At 48.7% G+C, this 19,497-nt stretch overlaps 1 pseudogene; it reads right to left on the bottom strand.

Moving 5' to 3' along the window:
• Nucleotides 1-827: 827 nt before the first annotated feature.
• Nucleotides 828-19,145, bottom strand: LOC148162714 (CD48 antigen-like; annotated as a pseudogene).
• Nucleotides 19,146-19,497: the final 352 nt, after the last annotated feature.

Genomic DNA, 19,497 nt, shown 5'->3' with positions numbered 1-19,497 from the left:
AAATAACGCAACATATTTTAAGAAAAAAAAAGAAAAAGAAGAAGATAGCAGGAGAGGAAGAATGAAGGGGAGTAAGTCAGAGGGGGAGACGAACCATGAGAGACGATGGACTCTGAAAAACAAACTGAGGTTTCTAGAGGGGAGGGGGGGAGGGGGATGGGTTAGCCTGGTGATGGGTATTAAAGAGGGCACATTCTGCGTGGAGCACCGGGTGTTATGCACAAACAATGAATCATGGAACACTACACCAAAACAAATTATGTAATATATGGTGATTAACATAACAATAAAAAAATTTTTTTTAAAAGCGATTTCCTTCCTTTCTGCCCCTCCCCGTGCTGAAGCTGACCCTGAACTTCATCTCTGTAGCTCTTGCTTTTCCACAGTCCAGGGCCATCCATCTTCTGTTCACGCGGGGAGGCTGGGCAGTGACAGCCTGGAAGTCCTCCATCCAAGGCCCACCCGATTCTGGGAGAGCATCTCTGTTCCAGACATGCGTCCGCATGTCCTGCCTGACCACGGGTGTTCCCTCATGGGGGTAAGTGGGTCACAGGTCAGAAATCTGACTGCCCACCCAAGGATCAGCCTCTCATGCTGGATGCCCAAGCAGTTAATGCTCACCACCTGGGAAGTGAGAAGACCTTGGTGAGGAGCCCAGAGACAGGTGGTACTGCTCTGCCATCTTCGGGCGGGGGGGGGAGGTGCGTCAGGAAGATCTGGGGTCTTGTCTTAGCTCTACCTAAGGAGGGATTTCTGGGGCCCTGGGTGGAGTGTAGGGTGAGGCAGATCTTGCCAAGGCCCCTCACTGCCCGGATGTCTCCGTTAACCTAGGTGTCCTCCTGGGGATCTCGGCTCATCCAGATCTTCTCATAGACAGTGTAGCCTGTTGGGGTGCACTGAGGGCTAAGGGGATGGCAGATGCCCCTCTCCATGTCATTCTGTGATTCAAGCAGAGTTTAGGGGTGCTCGTGGTCAACTTCAAAGAATCAGGCACAGAAGTCAGCCAAGCTACGCCTCTTCATGTGCTTCTTGACTCAACCCCAGTAACCCCAAAACATAGCTTCAGTGCAGACCTCCCTCTTGAACACTGGAAAGTCTTTGTCCTCTCCCCTGGATGCTACCCCTCTCCTCCCCCTCCACTGCCAGACCCCCACTTTGCTCACTCTCTGGTCTCCCTTCCCTGACTGTCTCTGCCCCCTCCTGCCATATTTTCTCCTGAGCACGTATCATCACCTAACCCTTCACATTTTGCTTATTTATTTGATTTGCTGTTCTCCCCTCGCCCAACCTAGACTGTGTATTCTCTGAGGCCAAGGATTTTTTGTTGTTTTGTTGACCTCCGTGTCCTAGATCGGAACGGTTCTGGAATATAGTAGACACTCATTAAATATTAGTTGGACAAATTTGTAACTCACCTTGGCTACTGTCATTGCAAAAGTGCTTTGAAAAACTGCAAAGCAGCAGATAAAGATATTATTCCTGCAATCTGCATTTTATAAAAGAAGAAACTGAACCCCAGGCAGCAGTTTTGTAAGGTTGATGGAGAAGTCAGCATGAGAGGCTCCTTCCCACTTCTCCCGACTCTGCTCCTTTGCTCCTTCACGCCACCCCCATGTCTCTTCTGTGCTTGCCTCCCTGTGCCCCGGGAGGAAATAGTTTACTTCATCAGGCTAGGAAGCTCCCCAGGGGCAGAGAGACTGAGGGGGCAAGGCTGGGGGTCTGGGTCAGAGGTAACCTGATTCGTTTCTTTATCCCAAAGCCACACATTGCTACCCTCCTGTGCTTCTCCGGTGGGGGTATTGGGATGTGGGTCTCAGGGAACTACTTCCTGAGCCCCCTGTGGCCCGGGTCGGATGGGAACATAAGTCAGAGGGGCTGAGATGGAAAGTCACAGTGTGGCAGGTGCTGAGACAGTTGGGGACAGCGCACAACACACTCAACGGGGAGCAAGGAAGCCCTGTTCTGCCTGGTGCCACTATGGTTTCCCGCCCAAGTCCTTCTTAGTGTTCCTTCTGGATCCACTTCCCCCACCATAAACTGCTAGGACTGGACCAGGGGATTTCTAAGGTCCTGATGGTCTGTGGGTCAATGATCCAGAGGTATCTCCCTCTGGCAAAGTCAAAGGATGGGAGAGGAGAGGACCCAGCCACTGGCTGCTCCTGGGAGTCCAGACAGTGGCCTTATTTGCTTTCCTTCTGCTCGATTTTAGTCCAGTGGTTCCCAAAGGGTGAGGCCATCACCTGGAAACGTGTTCGAAACGCAGGGTCTCAGGTCTGCCCTGGACCCACTGAAACAATTTCTGGGAGGGGGTCCAGCAAGCCCTCCAGGTGTTTCTGATGTGAGCTCAGCCTGAGAACCTCTGCTTCCGGGGTGGTGCCTTAGGTGCCCACCCCCCCGGCCCAGGCTGTGCCTGTCTCCCGGCCTTCCCCTCGTGGAATCACACCCTCTGTGACCATTTCTAACTGGAGGCCAGTAGCGCATGAGAAGTTCTCCCAGGGATGGTTCACAGTGGGGCAACAAAGCCTTTACCCCAAAAGGAGGCATTAATGACAGGATCTCAGGCAGGTAGGGGGGTGAGTACTGTGGGAGGGAGAGGATGGGGCTTTCCTGATGCTCCTCAGAACCTTGGGTGTGCCCAGCATCTGGGCCCTGCTAGTGGCCCCCACTCCTACTTGCTTTGGGTCTTCTATGGATGACAGGTCCCACCTGACAGGCAGTTGCTTACACTCCTGCCTCTCCCTGGGCTTGAGTTTGAGCTTGTGGGCGGTGAGCTCCTCCAGAGCAGCCTGGGTTCCCTCCTGCTCCTTCCCCTGCCGAGTCGTGTGCCCTTGGGTCAGTCACACACCTCACTGAGCCTGCCTCCTTCCCTCTCCTGCTCCGCCACCCCTCCTCCCTGGGTGGTGGTGAGGACCTAATGAGATTGTGCGCATATGAGCAAGGAATTGTCCCTCTCAGTGGCTCCCACCCTTCACTCCCAGTTCCAGACACAGCAACCGTACTGTCCACAGCAAGGACTGGACCAGCCCTGACAAGCAACCAAGTACCCGGAACCAGTCGGCACTCACGGCCTCTGAGCACAAGTCGGTTGACCTGGTGTGATTCCCTTGGACCCACCTTGGGGTGTCTCAGGAGGCTGAGCTCCACGTCAGGAGGGCAGTGGCTGTGGCCCCAGCGGTCCGCAGGCCAGCAGGTTCCTCTGTGGACGGGGCCTGGGGAGCCGCTGCTGAGCCCGGCTCTGCGGGCAGCAGAGTGGACCCGCCTGCACCCAGCACGCACAGTGAGAGCTTGTCGGATTCAGGTGACCCCTTGTCGGCCCCAGGATAGGGCAGCCATTGCTCCATGGGCTAAAAGGTCAGCTCCCAGACCCCTGCCCATCCCTGCCATCCACCACCCCTCCTGTCTGGGCGTGCACACAGCCCTTACCCTCGGTGCTGTGCGGTCCCAGCCTTCTACCCAGGTGATTCACAGAAGTCAATAAGCCCCATCTGCCAGCCCGGCCCCTCCCAGGGGTCCCCTCCATCCACTGCCCTCCCCCAGAGCTCCCCTCAGGCTCTCACTAGCACCTACCCCTCCTGGACTGCATCTTCTTCCTCATCCAGATGCACACTCCGCCGGCCAGGCTCAGCATCAGAACCGTGAGCAGGATGCTTCTCCAAAGCCACTTGCTCTGAGAACCTGCCATCAAAGCCTGTTTCAGGTGTGCCCCTGTGAGGCCCGGGAGGCAGGCAGGAGAGAAGGATGGACCCCCCCCCTGGCTTGGAGCCTGTGTCGCAAGGGCACATTCCTGCTGCAGCCCCGACGGGTTCCTGCCCCCTGGCCAGGCCGCCACAGTGGCCCTTGTACCAGGCTTTCTGTGCTGCTTCTGCCCAGAGACCTCAGAAGCTCCCAGAAGCTGCAGGTGCCCCCGATGCCTGCAGCCTGGCCCTGTTCTACCCTGGCAGACTCCCGGGAAAGAACCAGTCTGGGAGGGGGAGGGGATGGAAGGTTCCAGGGCCGCCTGACGTCGGCGCATGTCCTGCCCGCGGTTTGCCAGCCACACGAAAACGGCTCCCACTTCAAGGCCCAACTCAACGCAGATGTTCCCTTCTCTGCGATGCCTTTCCCAAGTCCTGCAGCAACTACTCAGTGTTTTCCTTCCTTTTGTACGGGAACCATATAGTTCGTATTTGCCTCAATTTCAGCAGCCCTCATGCGGCTTCATGTCCACAGATGGACTCCTCCTCGTCCATGAACTGTTACCTGATACTTATTGATGAGCTGTGTGTCACACGCTGTGCTGAGAGCTTAAACGACCCTATGAAGTGGATATAATTAACACCCATCTCAAAGAAAGGCTCCAGAAATTAAGTAACTTGTCCGGATTCACACAGCCAGGAAGAAGAGATGCCCCCAAGGCCCTGGAGGTTCCTTCCGTGGCGGTTCATCTTACTGTTCCCTGCGTCTTCCCTCCACCCCGTGCGTAGTGAGCACTCAGCCCCCGTGTAAGGGCTGAGTGCTGGGTGGCTGAGTAAGGACCTGGCAAGGAGAAGCCGGGGGGGGGCGCGTCAGAGCTCAGGAGGGCCCTGGCGGGACAAGACAGCCACACCGATTATTAACCTTCTTTACACCAGTTCTTTCTGCTCTGAGGTTCTAGGAAAAGTAAAGGACGCCCTACCCACCATGCACTGCTGCACAGACTCCCTCTCTGCACGGCCAAGGGGACCGCTGAGGCTGGGGCGGAAGTGTGGTGACCGCAGGCGCTCACATGCCTCGGAGGGCTGAACTGTGGTTTATGCACTCAGAGGTGGTAACCATCCTCAGAAAGGTCATGTCTGGCACACAGCAAAAAAACAGCATTTATCAGCCTGAAAGGGCTATGAGCGTCCAGACCATCCAGGGTCCTGGGACTTGAGATTCCAGGGCTGCGGGCGGGGTGCCCTCAGGGTCCTCGGTCTGTCCTCTTCAGTTCTTCCCCTCCCCCGCCTGCATTCTGCTGACCAGGTCAGCCTCCCAGGCTCCCTGATGCAGTCCAAGGGGTGACCATCTGCCAGCCCCACACTTTGGTTCTGGGCAATGCACGGTCTCCCGGTACTGGTCCAGGTTCTGGGCTTGCAGGTTTGAAGACCACAGCGATGGTGTGGCCATGCATCTGCCTCTGGGGTGCTCCACAGAGACCCCCGTCCAGGGTTCCTCTGTTGTAGTGATTTTCCTGAGTCTCCCAGGCGTGCACTGCCCTGTTCTCTGCTGCCCTTCCCAGCAGATCCCACTCACCCCTCCACAGACAGATGCTCTGCAGGAGTAAGGTTGCATTCTTCTCATCCACAGGGTTGCTGACCCTACAGGTGAGGGGGCCATTCAGCTGGCTCAGGGGCAGGCTCAGGCTTAGAATCCTGGAGCTGGGGGCTGGCCCCAGAGCCCCTCTGTGCTCCAGCTCCCTGGGGAGCCCCTCACTCAGCCAGGTCACTGTCCGGTTCTCTGTGGCTCCTGGGGTCCCACACTCTAGGTTGACATTACACCAGCCTGCCTGGTTGGAGGATGAATGAATCACAATCTGGGGGTGGGGGATGGGTTCTGGGGGAGGAGGAGACAAAAGAGAAACTGACAGTCAGCATTGAAGGACACATAAGGGGATCAGCACATTCTCCAAGTGACCCAGCTGTGGGGGCTTCCTCACTATGGGCCTGGGGAAGGGACCTACCGCCCTTCATTCAGGGGTTCTGACTCCCAGCCCAGGACAGAGGGCTGAGGCCCTTCCATGCTCACTTATGTCTACATAATTCAGTAATCATGATGGATATGATAATTCTTTTTTAGAAAAATAGATTTTATTTATTTATTTATTTATTTATTTGAGAGAGAAAGCAGGTAAGCACAAGCTAGGAGAAGGATCTCAAGCAGACTCAACGCTGAGTGTGGAGACCAAGGTGGGGCCCAATCTCATGACCATGAGATCATGACCTGAGCAGAAATCAAGAGTCAGATGCTTGACTGACTGAGCCACCCAGGCGCCCCAATAATTCTATAATTTTATATATACATGATGATTATACATATGATAATAATTATATCTACTCTCATAGATACAATAAACATAACATCAAAGAAGTTGAGAATATAGTAGGAAAACATGTTAAAAGTTCTTATTTTATTTAAAGAGAAATACTAATTATCTTTAAATGTCAAGGTAAATATTTAAGTTTAGTATCCACTAAGATGAAAGTACAAGGGGTTGGGTCTCCTGGGTGGCTCAGTCGTTGAGCGTCTGCCTTCGGCTCAGGTCATGGTCCCAGGGTCCTGGGATCGAGCCCCGCATCGGGCTCCCTGCTCCGCGGGAAGCCTGCTTCTCCCTCTCCCACTCCCCCTGCTTGTGTTCCCTCTCTCGCTGTGTCTCTCTCTGTCAAATAAATAAATAAAATCTTTAAAAAAAAAAAAAAGAAAGTACAAGGGGTTATAACTTCCAAAATACTACAGATGTTTAGATGGATGAAAACTCTACCCATCCAACCAAAGGCAAGAAGAAACGATGGTGAATCGAGAACAGGAGACGTCAGGAGCAGGTGCATCTGTGTAAACTACATCTGCGGGCCTGATGTCCCCCTAATACACAATCAAGACTCCAATTCTGCTCTTGCAGCTGTGCGCTCGTCCCATCACCTATGGCACAGAGAGACTGAAGACACACAGATGGAAAACCATCCACAGGGGACATGTCAACAACATGATGGCAGGTGTGACAATGGTCACTGCAGACCAAATCCAGGCTCAGGTAGAAAACACTAAGCAGACACAGAGAGAGTTTAAATTCCTACAAGGACAAGATAATTAGGAAATTTATTAGTTCAATTTACTCCACTAGCTGATGAAAAAAGGAAGTAGTTAGCATTTATGGAGCAGGTGGATATTCCCAGGCACAGCTCCAAGGGCTTTCCATTACTTCCTACAATCGCCATGATGACCACAAAGGTACACGCATCTGCTGTGTCTACAGCATCATCCGGGCAGAGATGGACAACTTCACTGCAAAGGGTCAGACAGTAAACCTTTTTGGTGTCACTGGCCATATAGTCTGTCACAACTATACAAACTTCACCACTATAGAGAGAAAACAGCCAAATACAACACATCAGTGTAGTGACGTGGCTGTGTTCCAATAAAAGCACACATGCACTAGATTTGACCAAAGGCTATAGTCTGCCAACCCCTGATCAGGGATTAATAAAAATACCAACTTGCCATCCTTCCCAAAACTCCTTGCACATGTGACTAGGGAAAATGGTACTTTTAAGTAGCTCTTTTAAAATAACTGAATTAATTGGGGCGCCTGGGTGGCTCAGTTGGTTAAGCGACTGCCTTCGGCTCAGGTCATGATCCTGGAGTCCCGGGATCGAGTCCCACATCCGGCTCCCTGCTCAGCAGGGAGTCTGCTTCCCCCTCTGACCCTCTTCCCTCTCATGCTCTCTGTCTCTCATTCTCTCTCTCTCAAATAAATAAATAAAATCTTTAAAAAATAATAATAAAATAAAATAAAATAAAATAACTGAATTAATTAACAGGTAATAATTTAAATATAAAACCAAATGGAAAGTCTGTTACAAAGTGTAAGGAAGCACACACACAGGCATTTAGAAAGCTTCTGCTTTTAGGAATGAATTTGCTCAGGAGTTGGTTTATATGAATGTTTGTTATAGGCTCTTTTCAACAGGTGAAGGAATGTGAGTGAGGCTTGAATAACCAAAATTTTGAGAAACTTTAGGTGTTTCTGTATGGTTCCTTTACATATTGCTGACACCTACCCAGTTGAAGGACACCCGCTGAGTGCCTGCCGGGAGCTGGGTACAACCTCGGGCAGGTGCCACAGAGGGTGGGGCCGGGAATGGGGCTCTCAGGTGAAGAGTAGACCACACCCAGTAACTCCGGTGCAAGGCAGAGAAAGATGGTCCAGGACAGGACTGGCTACAGGAACATTTGCTCACTATGCAGGCAAGGGGTGAGGTATGGGTAGTCCCCCGAGAGCCCCCAGCACCTGGGAAGGAGGAGAGAGAGGGCAGCCAGGTGTGGTGAAGGGCAACACAGGTGGAACAGGGCACAGGGAGAACAGTGTTGGAAATGCGGCTGGACAGACTGCCAGGGACCAGATCCTGGGCGGGTTAGACTTCCTCTCCTGAGTGCCATTGATCCTGTGGGGAGTAGGGGCAGGAGGAGGTTGGCTGTAGGCAGGGAAAGGACAGGAGGATGCTGCATTTCTGAAAGCCCAACAGAGCAGTAAGGTGGAGGGGGATTTAGGAGGGAAGACCAAGGGCAGGGAAGCCAGGGAGGAGGCTGCCGTGGTGCCCAGAGCAGGGGACCAATGGGAGAGAGCTCGGGCAGGCACACACCCCGGGCTCTGCTCCTCTCCTCCCTTTGTCCTGCTCCCCCTGCTCTGTCTGTCTGGGTCTCTGTTCCTGGGGGTGGGGGGTCCTCACTGGCCTGGGACCTCCAGGAGCCAGGCCTGGGTCTCCTGCAGCCTCCTCTTGGTCTAGGATGGGGCTGTGTCCCTCGGTCCTCCTGGTGGGAGTCCAGGGCAAGTGGTGGGAAGGGTTTTACCCAATGTCGAGTTCTAACCCTCTTGGGTTAGAACTTGGTCTCCCTCTTGGGGTTGCTCCTCACCGTGCTGATGTCCAGGTTTCTTGTTTTATTTCTGCCAACTTTTTGGGTCACTTAAGAGTTTTTAAATTAGTTTTTGAAACAACTGGCTAAGAAACTTTCTGATACAATTTTGCATTTCTAATCAGTTTTGTAATAATTTGCAATTGAAGACAGTTTTTTGTTATCCCTCTGGATGGCTTCCTACCTCCCCATTTCATGTGTTTTTTTATACTTTTTAAGACATTTTAACTACTTTTTCCTAAGAGGATATCTTTAGAATTTAGCCTTTAGGGTTAGGGCATCAAAAGAGATGCAAATACTCCTAAAGAAGATTTGATTTTTTTAAAAACCTGTTTAGGTCACTTACTTGACATAAAGCAGTTGTTGGAATTCCTGATTGGGGCTCACCTTACCATATACACAGAGTCTAAAGACTTCCTTCTGGGATTTTCCTGTGCGGAATTTGACCTTTGCTGTATACCATCCACTCATTTACATAGTGAGATTCCTGATGCTCAAAACTGCCATCTCTGTCAGGGAGAGGCTGTGCCTGTATTTTTCCTCCAGCTCATACCAGTCAGGACCAGTGGCATTAGGTTTCCAGGACACTAGGATCTCTTCTTTCTCAGGCTCCAAATGCCAACTCCACTCTATCTCTCAGACATTCGGGTACGAGGAGGAGGTCAGCTGCAGCTGGACAGACTCCCCCACGGTCCTTTCCAGGGTGCGGGAGGTGCTGGGGTTGTCCACGGTCTGGAAGCTTGTTGAGGAAATAGCTAAGATGGGGAAGAAAGAAGTGGACAAGCATGACACTGCTGTAAGACCTGCTGTCCCATCACATCACGGGCGTGTTTATAAGATGAGCCTCTCCAGTTACAGACGAGGAGGCAAAGCTGCAGAGCTGCTCGCTCAGATGCTGGCCTTGCCTAGAGCACACAGCCTTGGGTCAGGCACAATGCTTTAAAATTTGAACTTGGGGGGCGCCTGGGAGGCTCAGATGGTTAAGCGTCTGCCTTCGGCTCAGGTCATGATCCCAGGGTCCTGGGATCGAGTCCCGCATTGGGCTCCCTGCTAGGCGGGGAACCTGCTTCTCTCTCTGTCTCTGCCTCTCTCTCTCTCTCTCTCTCTGACTCTCATGAATAAACAAATAAAACATTTTAAAAAAAACCTAAAAAAAATTTGAACTCAGGGCACCTGGGTGGCTCAGTTGGTTAAGTGACTGCCTTCGGCTCAGGTCATGATCCTGGAGTCCCAGGATCGAGTCCCACATTGGGCTCCCTGCTCGGCAGGGAGTCTGCTTCTCCCTCTGACCCTAACCCCTCTCATGTGCTCTCTCTCATTCTCTCTCTCTCAAATAAATAAATAAAATCTTTTTAAATGAATAAATAAAATTTGAACTCAATCACAAGAGAAAATTTGGAAGGAACACAAATACATGGAGGTTAGAGACCATCCTACTAAAGAATGAATGTGTCAACCAGAAAATTAAAGAAGAATTTAAAAAATTCATGAAAATGGAAACATGACAGTTCAAAACCTTTGGGATGCATCAGAGATGGTCCTAAGAGGGAAGTATATAGCAATACAAGCCTTTCTCAAGAAATAAGAAAGGTCCCAAATACAGAACATAACCTTACACTTAAAGGAGCTGGAGAAAGAACAGCAAATAAAGCCTAAACCCATCAGGAGAAGAGAAATACTAAAGATTAGAGCAGAAATCAATGAAATAGAAACCAAAATAATAGTAGACCAGATCAATGAAACGAGGAGCTCATTCTTTGAAAGAATTGATAAGATTGATAAACCCCTAGCCAGACTTATCAAAAAGAAAAATGATCCAAATAAATAAAATCATGAATGAAAGAGGAGAAATCACAACCAACACCAAAGAAATACAAACAATTATAAGAACATATTATGAGCAACTATATGCCAACAAATCAGATAATCTGGAAGAAATGGATGCATTCCTAGAAATTTATAAACTACCAAAACTGAAACGGGAAGAAATAGAAAACCTGAATAGACCCATAACCAGCAAGGAAATTGAAGCAGTGATCAAAAATCTCCCAACACACAAGAGTCCAGGGCCAGATAGCTTCCCAGGGGAATACTACAAAACATTTAAAGAACTAATACCTATTCTTCCGAAGCTGTTTCAAAAAATAGACATGGAAGGAAAACTTCCAAACTTGTTCTATGAGACCAGCATTACCTTGATCCCAAAACTAGACAAAGACCCCACCAAAAAGAATTACAGACCAATATCCCTGAGGAACGCAGATGCCAAAATTCTCACCATGATACTAGCCAATAGGATCCAACAGTACATTAAAGGCAGAGAAAGATGGTCCAGGACAGGACTGGATACCACAACCAAGTGAGATTTATTCCTGGGATGCAAGGGTGGTTCAACATCCACAAATCAATCAATGTGATACACCACATTAATAAAAGAAAAGACAAGAACCATATGATTCTCTCAATGGATGCAAAAAAAATTGACAAATTACAGCATCCTTTCTTGATTAAAATTCTTCACAGTGTAGGGATAGAGGGAAAACATCATAAAAGACACATATGAAAAGCCCACAGGAAATGTCATTCTCAATGAGGTAAAACTGAGAGCTTTTCCCCTAAAGTTAGGAACATAACAGGGATGTCCACTCTCACGACTGTTGTTCAACATAATATTGGAAGTACTAGCCTCAGCAATCAGACAACAAAAAGAAATAAAAGGCATCAAAATCAGCAGAGAAGTCAAGCTCTCACTCTTTGCAGATGACAGGATACTCTATGTGGAAAACCCAAAAGACTCCACCCGAAAATTGCTAGATCTCATACAGGAAGTCAGCAAAGTGGCAGGATATAAAATCAATACACAGAAAACAGTTGCATTTCTATACACTAACAATGAGACAGAAGAAAGAGAAACTAAGGAATCGATCCCATTTACAATTGCACCAAAAACCGTAAGATACCTAGGAATAAACCTAACCAAAGAGCTAAAGGATCTGTACTCCAAAAACTACAGAACACTCTTGAAAGAAATTGAGGAAACTCAAAGAAATGGAAAAACTTTCCATGCTCATGGATTGGAAGAATAAACATTGTTAAAATGTCTATGCTACCGAGAGCAATCTACACATTCAATGCAATCCCTATCAAAATACCATCGACATTTTTCACAGAGCTGGAATGCATAATCCTAAAATTTGTATGGACAGAAAAGACCACAAATAGCCAGAGGAATGTTGACAAAAAAAAACCAAAGCTGGTGGCATCAGAATGCCAGACTTCAAGCTCTATTACAAAGCTGTAAGCATCAAGACTGTATGGTACTGGCACAAAAACAGACACATAGATCAATGGAACAGAACACAGAACCCAGATATGGACTCTATAACTAATCTTTGACAAAGCAAGAAAGAATATCCGATGGAAAAAAGACAGTCTCTTCAACACCTGGTGAATTGTTGGAGCCACATGTAGAAGAATGAATCTAGACCATTTTCTTACATCACACACAAAGATAAACTCAAAATGGATGATAGATTTAAATGTGAGACAGGGGGTGCCTGGGTGACTCAGATGGTTAAGCGTCTGCCTTCAGCTTGGGTCATGATCCCGGGGTCCTGGGATCGAGTCCCGCATCGGGCTCCCTGCTGAGCAGGAAGCCTGCTTCTCCCTCTGCCTCTCTCTCTCTCTCTCTCTCTCTTTCTCTCTCTCTGTCTCTTATGAATAAATAAATAAAATCTTTAAAAAATAAATAAATAAATGTGAGACAGGAATCCCTCAAAATCCTAGAGGAGAACACAGGCAGCAACCTCTTTGACCCTGGCTGCAGCAACTTCTTGCTGGACTCATCTTCAAAGGCAAAGGAAACAAAAGTGAAAATGAACTATTGGGACGTCATCAAAATAAAAAGCTTTTGCACAGCACAGGAAATAGTTAACAAAACCAAAATACGACCTACAGAATTAGAGAAGATATTTGCAAATGTCTTATCAGATAAAGGGCTAGTATCCAAGATCTATAAAGAATTCATCACACTCAACACCAAAAAACAAATAATCCAGTCATGAAATGTGCAGAAGACATGAACAGACATTTCTCCAAAGAAGACGTACAAATGGCCAACAGACACATGAAAAAATGCTCCACATCACTTGATATCAAGGAAATACAAATCGAAACCACAATGAGATCCCACTTAACACCAGTCAGAATGGCTAAAATCAACAAACAGAACTTTTTACAAACACAGGTTTTTGATATCTTCAAAATCATAAAACTAAAATGAGGAAGAATTTCTGGAACTAACTAAAAAAAAGCTGCATTCAAACTGGACAAGAATTAGTGACATGGGACTAAATAAACAGGAAGATTACAGTCTGTGACTCATGCTTAAAACATTGCTGGTTCTCTAATGTTTGCTCTTCCAGATTAAGAAAACTTTCTCTTAGACATCAATGATATACAGAAATAATTCTAAAGTATTCCTCTGTGAACAAATGGATGTCTTTAACTTTTCTCTCTACCTGAACTCTCTGAAATTCAAAAGGTCTCAGTAAGTATTCTTTCTTCCAATGCAATTATAGTCATTTGCATAAGTTCAATAAGAATCTGTTCTCTTTGTAACCGGACACCATTGGAAATATTGGTTATTTTACCAAGGCTTTGCCTGCAATCTCATTTTTGAGAGAGACATGCACAAACTCAGATATGACAAAACAGCTTTAAGGAACTAAGATTGACGTTATGAAGCATGAAGCCAGTAGAGCCCCTTGGAAATGTTGGCCTGATACTGTTGCAGGATCGCAGTGTTCTTGTCTCACAAGGTCGAAGAATGAAACTCGTGGACACAAAAGTGTGAGTGAAGTTGAAGTTCATTAAGTGAAGATGAGAGCAGAAAGAAAAGAAGAAGCTCTCTAGAGTGACGGGGTTCCCGGATGGGTTTCCACTGTGTGCTGCCACTGGCAGTCTTTTATTGAGAACTGACCAGAAAACTGAAATCTTGACATCTCTGGCACAGATAGAACCATGTTTACTTGTTCTTTGAAGTTTGGTCATTTCCCCCTCCCTGCTCCCAGGACAGGACCTGTGGGCAGAAAGAGCTGTACTGGGATTGTGAGCAGTGACTGACTGTATATTTCCTAATTAGTAGGGCTTAGGGATAGCGCAAATCTCCAAGGAATCTGGAAGCAAGGGGCCAGCTGCTGCCAAGATAAGTTTCCTTTAAACACGAAGGCATTGAGGCTGCCACGAGTTCCTCGAGGAATGTCATGCTCTGTAGGTTTCAGGGATCTATCAGTGGGCTGCAAGCTGTAAGGAGATTTTAATTTAAGTTACATTTCTTTTTCCTTTGTTTCCCCCATCAATACCTTGCTTACAGAGCTCCCAGCAGCCTCACCAGGTGAGTAAAGAATGTCACTCTGGCAGGTGCAGGAACCTCAGAATATATTGGGGACCTCCTGAAGAGGAATCCACCCACATCTACAGGTATTGCAGGCATGTCTGATGGCAAGCACTTGGTTTGACTTTTGGCCTAGAGAGGCTACTAAAAGTTCAACCTAGAGATTCCTTATAAAAGTTCCAGCAAAGCAGATTCTAGAAGATCTATATGATCAATCACAATTCTTGCTGAGCTTATATAAATCATTAGACCAAGTTTGTTAAAATTGGACTTGTTTTACAAACGAATTAGTCCAGATTTGGTGATCTCTGATTAAAAATGAGGGTTATTGGGATGCCTGGGTGGCTCAGTCAGTTAAGCAGCTACCTTTGGCTGAGGTCATGATCCCAGGGTCCTGAGATCGAGTCCCCATGTCGGGCTTTCCGCTCAGCGGGGAGCCTGCTTTTCCCTCTCCCTCTCACCTTGCTTGTGTGCTCTCTCTCGCTAATAAATAAATAAAATATTTAAAAATAAAATAAAAATGAGGGTTATTATAGAGAGAAAATGTTTCAATAACACATCTTTGTAGATACTAGATTTTAAGAAGAGAGACTCAAGAAAACTGGATTACTCTTTTACAGCTGGGCTTCTCAGAATGAGGATTGCCCCCAAAACAACCAATAGGGTTAAGTCTCTTTGAGTTACCACATGAAAAACCTTTTCTCACTGTAGACCTATCAATAGATGGAGACTATAACACTCTATAAAATTATGCACTTGAGGCCAGGTTAATTCATAAATCTCTAAATGTATAGGCAAACTTTATGCTCCCTAAACCTAATCTGACAGTTACCAGCAACCCACCCCATATAAACCCCAGATAACTGGTTTATTTAAAAGACTGGAAGTCTAGCACAGCAGGGGATTTAACTCCAAAATGGAAGGCTCCCTAGTGGGTCCTATTATGTACTCCTGAGGCAGTAAAACTAGAGGGGCACTGTTTGTGGGCTCATATATCAGACCTAAACCTGTATCTCCTTCACAGGAAACCAATGAGCAAACTAACGTGCCTTCTTATTATTCCCGTGAACCTGTGGAAGACCTCAAATTTCTCTCCAAATGACAATAAAGGACTGGAGGAAAATTTTAGTTAACTATCAAAGGTCTTTTTATTCAGGCTTCTCTTTCTCATTATAGCATTAATCTTATTTTGTTGTCTTTTCCAATGTCGCACTGCCTGGTGCCAAGACTCCTTCACTACCATAGCTTCCAGCCTATAGAGGACCCCTTCTACTCACGGATCATATACGTTGTCTACCTTGGATTGGTTGCCTCTGCCTTTGGTAACTCATATATAAATTCCCCCAACTGACCAATGTGGACACATAGGTAGGGACATCTCTACGCCCCTATTCAACAGAACGAAGTTACAGAAGATAAGATCTTCCACCCTCAGCAACCTTAAAGATTTAAGGGTCAGAATTGTTCAGAGGGGAAGGATGTGGGGAAAAAGGCAGAACGAAATGTAGATAAAAGTAAATGTCCTTAAAACCTGCTGCCCATTGACAATACTTGAGGCAAGAAGCACCCAACTGGTTTACTATTAATGCTTTGCTAGGGGAAAAATACCTGGTTTGACAATAGCAAGGCCGCCTGGACCTCGTGGGTCTTGTTTAGCAGATGAAAGTCCTTTCGGAACTTCCCTTATCTTTACCGCCTCCAACCCCCAAAGTAGATAAACAGTTGCTCCTCGAAATCCCAGGGCAATATTTGGTGCAAAAGAGTGGTTTTATTAAAGCACAGGGACAGGGCCTGTAGGCAGAAAGAGCTACACTGGGGCTGATTATATACCTTCAAGTTGCGTGGGGGTTAGGGATAGCATATGTCTCTAAGGAATTAGAAAGCAAGGTTTCCAGGACCCTGAGGGGGCTAGCTGTTGTTGGGAAAAGGGCATTTATTACCGTCTAAAACCTTCGTCACGAGACCCTTCAGATGTATATCGGTGGGCCATACGCTTGGGGAATGATTGCCAACATGTATCTTGGGGGGTAGAGATAAAGGAAGTTTCCAAGGGAATTTTTATATGTCAAAATAGACTTGCAGGGTCCTGGGGGTTGGGTTAAGGTTGACTTTTGCCCTCAGCGAAGTGTCAACATGAGGCAGTTGAATCCCTAGAGGAAGGTCACTCCGCCTATTTCAAGGACTTGTCAAGGGGCTGCAGGGTTATTTACTTATTTTTAATTTCATCTTTTGGGCACTAAGGCTTTCAAGACGGAGGGTGAAAGATTGTAGAGACGGGATCCTGTGTGTACCCGGGTCCCACGGAGTCAGGATTTTATCTTTCACACAAAACACCTGGAAGTAGGAGACAACAGGTTCCCCCACAGCGATGTTGGGTTTTGAACAGGGAACTGCATGATGCAGGAGAAGGCAAGTGACCAGGCTTCAGGAAAAGCTGGGACTGAGGGAGTTTCCAGAGACCAACCGTGTAGTGAAGATGGACGCAGGAGCTCACCCAGCAGGACAGGTGACGTGTGGACCTGTGGGTCTGCGAGCCGCCCCCCCTCCTGTCTGTCTGTCTGTCTGTCTGATGTTGAAGCAATTTGTGAAGGGATTTCTCACAGACTAGGGAAGAGTCTCTTTACTATGAACAGGGAGATGGAGTTCCAATTACAGGAAAAGTGAGAAAAACCACTGGAGAGACGTTGGTGCCACAATTGTAAGGTCCAGGTTCCTGGAGTTCATGCTCCAAGTGCCCTTGGAACACAAAACACACAGGGAAAGGGCCAAATCCAATCCCATGAGAGGCAGGGAAGAGCTCTGCATTCTGGTGGTTTCTGCCAACGATCCTGTGTCCTGCCTCGAGGACACGTGCAAATATACATCCACGAAGTTTCCCTCACGGACTGACAGAGACCTGCACTTAAATATGATGATGTGATGCCATATTCCTTAACTGTTTTAAAAAGTATCTTTTTATTTTCTTAAGATTTTATTAATTTATTTGAGAGAGAGCGCAGAAGGAGGTGGAGGGACAGAGGGAGAAGAAGAAGCAAACCCCCTACTGAGAGTGGAGCCCAAAGTGGAGGTTAATTCCAGAACCCCGAGATCATGACCTGAACCAAAGTTAAACACTTAGTCGACTGAGCCACCAAGCCACCCCTATCATTTTATTTTTTTAATAGGCTACACACTCACATAGGGCTTGAACTCACAACTCTGAGACCAACACCTGGTATCAAGAGTCAGATGCTCCACCAATTAACGCACACAGAAGCCCTAAAAATTTTCCTTTGAAATAAACAACAGTAGCAAATTTGTATCATCAACTTTGATTCTTAATAAAAATGAGTTCATCATGAAGCCAGCACTGCCCAAATCTGCTTGACTCCAAGTTGTGTTCCCAGGAAAGAGTCTATCTGTCTGTTTGAAGGACAGAACGGTCATCCGTGGGCCCCAGCCATGCCCCTGTCCTCTCCCAGCACGGGGGACGCTGGGCAGCCTGGCTGCGGCGGCAGATGAGGTGATGTCCCTGTGGGTGAGGCAGGGACACCTGTCCCCCTTCTCTGGGGCACGTCCGGCCCCTGTGGTTGCTGGGCAGCCCAGAGCGTGAGCCACACACACACACACACACACACACACACACACACACACACACAGGTGTGCTGGGGGCACAGATGGCTTCCGGGGCCGACCTCACGCTGCCAGGCTCACAGCTCTCTGAGGTTGGGGACAGACGCTGTGCGGGCTCAACAGTGGCAGAGCTCTGGGGACACAGAGGAGCAGCCTGGATGCACCTGCGTCTCCAAGAAGAACCCAGCAGGGCTCCCTGCCGGCTCACCCACCCCCCAGGCTCCGGGACCCCAATCAGGAACCCCAGCCTTTGTGGGTAGAAGAGGAAAGAGATTCCGACGGGAGGAGGACCCTGGGGGGTCAGCGTGTGAAATGGTTCAGGGTCTCCGACACGCCACAGCGACCGCCAGGAGCTCTTCCTCCTTCATCAGCTGCCGGGGAGACAGGAGAGAGCCTGTCCCCTCCCCGTCACCACACTCAGGACTCTCAACACCACAGACACAAGTGTGTTCATTTGACAGGCAGATAGGGTGAGCAGAACGGTCAGTTTGCATTCGTGTGTTGAGCTGTGAGGACGACCATCTCTCGGGCTCGGGCGCCTGACCCGTCCCTTCTCTGCGCGTCCGGTGCTCACGCCCGTTGCTTGTGTAGCGACGATGGTGGCGCGACTTCGCTCACTGATGGGCGAGGGGGCCTGAGCTTTTATAAAGGTTCGCTCAGCGTCCACGTCCGTGTGGCGGGCGGGGGGAGCACAGGAGGTGTGTCATCTCTCTGCTGCCATGAGCAGAATCTTAGCGCCGGTATGTGGCAGAAGCAGAATGAGACACCCCGTGGGTCTGACTGCAGAGTTCAGCCCCTCTGCCCCGTGAGGAGCTCTGGGGACAAGGCCACAAAGTCGGAGTCTGTTTGACACTCGAGGCTGACTGTGGCATACCCGCACAGGAGACGAAAAACAGCTCTAACCACACGGAAAGGTCACAGGCAGATAAGAAGGGAAGGTCCCCTTACCCGGCCCCACCGCCCTCTGCCGACGGTGCCACAGCTCAGCTGTCCCTACTGCGGGGGCCGTGGGAGGCTGTCCTGGCCCCTCACTCACACACGCCCTCCTCAGCCTGGGAGCTGGGGACACAAGCAGGCTGCGGGGTGGGGAGGGGGTGCACACAAGGGTCTGAGATTGTAGGCACAGCTCCGGGGACAAAGCAGGACTCTGGAAAGTGAGACTCAGCTACTGATGATCTCAGCCTCGGCCCCCACAGCAGGGCAAAGAACTGCCTTTCCTAAGAGAGGGTTGAGGGTGCTTTCCCCGTCCTGGGGAACCTGAGGGCATCCCAGACAGGCCCTAGTACCCCTTTCTCTCCCTCAACCCTTCAGGACTCTGGAGAAATCAGAATGTTGATACCAGCAAGCCCCCACTGCTCACCTGCCTCCCTCACACTTGCTTCCTGCCCCCCCCCAACCCTCCCAGCCACACCCAAACCGGAGCTGCCCCACGGATCTGCCACTCACCCAGGAAGAGGCTGACCTGGAGCATCAGGGTCTGGGAGGGGAACTGGCTGCCCCAAAGGGAGTCCATAACTGTGAGACCCAGAGCACACAGGGTCCTCCCTTTCCTGTCATGTTTCTCCCCTCCTTCGGCCCCACCCAGCCCCCCCAACACCCAGGCCCCTCCTCTCCTTTAATAATCAGCCAGGTGTCTGGACTCAGGCTGCCTGATCAGCAACAGGCATATAGATTTGAAAAAAAGGGCTTTTTCTGATGAAATTTAATCCATGCTGATTATATAAAATTTGGAAAACATAGAATTGATGCAGAAGAAGAAAGATCATTAGAACCTGAAATAACATTGAAGGGATATGGTGATGTTTCCCCAAATGATTGGACCCCCTAGAAACTATACTAGGACGGCAGGACCCTTGATTTTCATG

The sequence above is a fragment of the Eumetopias jubatus genome, unplaced genomic scaffold (genome assembly GCF_037043125.1).
Source record: "Eumetopias jubatus isolate StellerSeaLion01/CBP00866 unplaced genomic scaffold, mEumJub1_p1.0 scaffold_12, whole genome shotgun sequence".
Lineage (NCBI taxonomy): Eukaryota > Metazoa > Chordata > Mammalia > Carnivora > Otariidae > Eumetopias > Eumetopias jubatus.
This window is presented reverse-complemented; position numbering and strand designations above follow the sequence as displayed.